We start from the raw sequence: 4,248 nt of genomic DNA, 5'->3' as shown, positions 1-4,248 counted from the left end.
AGGAAGAAAAAATGTGATATATTTGCAAATACTTTATGGTTAATGAAAAGCATTTTTGTCTTAAATAAAGAAAAACCTTTTTTTTTTTCATTTTACCTTAAAGCACATTAAGTTGATTTGTCCCTTTGTTATATAGTAGTCAATTATATGAGAAATTCTCTGAATTTTCATTCATTTAAGATCAATTCTCTAGCATTTTATACTTTCCACTAGTTCACTTTTCTTTGTTTGTGTACACCTTAGTTCTCCTTTCTTATGCTCAGTTAAATCATTTAGATGTTCAATTCTTAATAAATAATTTCTCCTCATAAATCTGAACTTAAAAATATTAAAATTAAACACCTATAGTACCTTAAGATAAGAAATGTTTATTCATGTTTCTTTCCAATTATACATAAATATATATAGAATAAATGTTTTAATACTTTTTCTAGGTTTCATTAATGTCTATAATTAACTCATCATACTAAGCATATGATGTACCTTACTTATCCCATTATATTCAAATTTCACTTCAGTTACTTGCTTATTGTGTTTGTCTTTCTAATAGCTCCACATCAGCAGCTATGAATTTAGTAAAAGAAAATTATATTATAAAGCGGAAATATTAATGAAAATTATGAAGTAAATTTTACTTAAAACACTGAAGGATATAAAAATAACAGCAGACATTCTTGGCTAATACTAAACTCTTTAAGGTATGTACTAAGAGGAAGTATGAATGTATTTTCTTGTTTTTTTCTCATTCTATCAAAGGATATACATTATAAAACACATTATATTTCAAAGTAAAAATAGCTTAACTTAATATTATAGGAACAAAAATAAATGTAAAGAATTTTATCTAAAATAAAGATTCTTGTTTTCCCATGGATTCATTTCTTTATAATTTTGAGGCCATATCTGGAGTGTGGTGTGGACTACTTCAAGAGTTATTGTGGGATCGTGATGTTTTAGAATAGAATCTGGGTCTCCCAAATGCATGTGCCATAACCGTAACTCTTTTATTATTTATTTATATTTTTTGTATTTTAACTATACAAATTTGTTCATCACTTACAGAACCGATGAATATACATTTTAAAAGAATAGGGACTATTTTCAAGGAGGAATACTAGAAAAATAGGACACATGTTTGTAGAACTGCTGTGGGGAATAATGTGCTTGCCTTGCAGATGATCAAGCCCAGTTTGATCCCTGGCATTACATATGATGGCCCAAGAAATGTCAGGAGTAAGTCCTAAGCTCAGAGCCTTGAGTATGCTCAAGTACTGACAAATGTGACCCTAAATTTAAAAAACGGGATGTGAAGGCCCGGAGAGATAGCACAGCAGTGTTTGCCTTGCAAGCAGCTGATCCAGGACCAAAGGTGGTTGGTTCGAATCCTGGTGTCCCATATGGTCCCCCGTGCCTGCCAGGAGCTATTTCTGAGCAGACAGCCAGGAGTAACCCCTGAGCAATGCCGGGTGTGGCCCCCCCCAAAAAAAAAAAACAAAAAAAAAAACAAAAACAAACAAACAAAAACGGGATGTGGGGGTGGATGCTATCAGTTATTAAGACAATCTCTTAATATACGACTTTAATACAGGGGAAACTGGCTCCACATTAACGCTTTTTTTTTTTTTTTTTTGCTATTTGGGCCACACCTTGTAATGCTCAGGGATTACTCCTGGCTATGTGCTCAGAAATCGCTCATGGCTCAGGAGACCCATGTGGGACTCCAGGGGATCGAACCAAGGTCCGTCCTAGACAGGCCTTGTGCGAGGCAAACGCCCTACTGCTGTGCTATTACTACAGCCCCACATTAATGCATTTTTATGTCTTTTTTTTTTTTTCATTTTGATTTTTGGGCCACACTGGTGGCACTCAGGGATTACGCCTGTCTCTGTGCTCAGAAATTGCTCCTGGCTCTAGGGACCATATAGGTAGGATTCCTGGGATCAAACCTATGTCTGTCCTGGATGAGTGCCACGTACAAGGCAAACGACCTCTGATACCACTCTGGCCCCCACATGTTTATGTCTTAAACTAAAAAAATGCTTAAAAAATATCCTATCATTTTAATGACCTTTACTAGAGTAAATGCTTTCCCTTAACCAGACAAGTATTTATGCTAATGAGTGTAAGGCAGCATAGCATATAAAAATTGGAATATGAGAAACTAGGTTTAAAATAAGAGAGCAGTGGAAATTAGGAGACCATTTAGAAAACTTGATGATTACAGAATAATATTGCTGTTGTGTCTGAAAATTTTAATAGAACAAGATATTAATATAAGGAAATGGTTCTGCATTATATGATCTCCTGAGGGCAATTATGATTCTATAGCTATAGAAAGCAAATGACTCTTCTATACTATTATATAAAATAGTGTTTAAAATTTCTGTTTATCATTGCTTTTTTGAGGAAAGCAATGTAAATAAAATTAAACTAAAATATAAATAAGATTGTTTTTAAGAATAGAATCAGCTAATGTTAGAGAAATAGGAAAGATAGACTGCATAAATTTGTGAACTAGAAGCTTTACTGTTAAATGTCTATATGTAGCTTAATAACAATGTAATAAGGGTTAAAGAACAGTAAAATAATTAAGATAAAGATATCACATAAAGTTACATTAAGTTGTGCTTATTTACAATGGGCATATTACACTAGTCCTCTATGTTATTCAAGTATAGTAGAAAAGTTTGTTATTTAAAATCCATTTATTACCTATTTAGAAATTACACCTGTATTTTTTGAAAAATTTTATTTAAACTAACTAATGTGATTCAAAATGTTATTATATGTTATCAATGTTACCAAATACTGTTTTTTAGACAAACAATTTTTCAGGACTAGTTCCATCACCAACTCCATCTCCCTCCACAATTTTTCCCAGAATCCATTTCATGAAACTTGCCTCCACTACATCTGCTATCATAAGAGGCAACATTTCAAGTTTTCTGGTTAAAGTTTAGGTATAATAAATTTATTATTGATTCTAGCTTGAATATTTAGTTCTGTTTGTTTTCATTACAGTCAGTGCACCTGAGACATTTTTGCCCCGTCCTTCAACATTACAGATTTATTTTTTTCCTCCTCCACTCAGTTCCTTTCTCCTAAGTATACTCTGGAGCCTAGAGTGTTCTCAAAACAACTTCCATTTAAACCATTGACTTCCTTCATGCAGTTATTATAAATACCACATATACATGATATCATCTTGTATTTCTGGCTTACTTCATTTAACATGATATATTCCAGTTCATCCACCTTGCAGTGTTCTATGTATGCAATGCAAATATCATTTTGAATGAATGTTTTATTCTGTCCTGGAGTTAGATACCCAAAAGTGGGATTTTGGGGTTATATGGCAGTTTGCTTCTAAATTTACTGAGAACCCTTCATATTGTTATTTACAGGGTCTGGACCAGGCAGCATTCCCACCAGCAGTGGGTGAAATTTACTCTTCTGCCATATTCCTGACAACACAAATTGTTTCCAATATTTTTGATATGTGCCATCCTCACTGGTATAAGATGATATCTCATTGTCATCTTGTTTTTAGATTTCCCTAATGATAATGATGATGAACATATTTTCATGTGCCTGTTAGTCATCTGTTAGTCTTCGTCAGAGAGGTTTCTGTTCATTTACTCTCCCCAATTTTAAACAAAATTTTTAAGCTTTGTGGGGATATCTTTGTGAGAACTTTGTATATTCTTCCTCCCCCCAGCAAAAAAATGCTCCCTTGTGACTGCCAGGAGCAATTTCTGAGTGCAAAGCCAGGAATAATCCCTGAGTGGTAATAGGTATGGCCCCAAAACAAAAATAAATAAAAATAAAATAACTTTATATATCCTAGATATAAATCCCTTGTCTGATGTTTTGAGTGAAATATTTTCTTACATTCAGATATTATTTAGTTGTAACCCATGTTTCTTTTGCCATATAGAAAGTTTTTAGTTTGATGTACACTTATTCAGATTATATTCTAATTCCTTGTCATTGGCTTCCTATTGTTGAAAACTAATTGGAAGTTTGGTATTGTAGTATTCTGCTTATGTTTTCCCCAATAAACTCTATGAATTAAGGTCTGATCTCAAGGTCTTTGATCCACTTTGAAATAACTTTTTTTTATGGTATGAGATAAGGATCAAGCTTCAATTTCTTACATGTGGTTTCTAATTGTCCCAACATCATTTGTTGAGGAGGTTGTCTTTATTTTATTTCATGTTCTTGGCTTCTTTGTCAAAAATTAACTGA

This window comes from Suncus etruscus, chromosome 3, assembly GCF_024139225.1.
Source record: "Suncus etruscus isolate mSunEtr1 chromosome 3, mSunEtr1.pri.cur, whole genome shotgun sequence".
NCBI lineage: Eukaryota > Metazoa > Chordata > Mammalia > Eulipotyphla > Soricidae > Suncus > Suncus etruscus.
The sequence above is the reverse complement of the archived record's forward strand: the minus strand, read 5'-3'. Positions refer to the sequence as shown.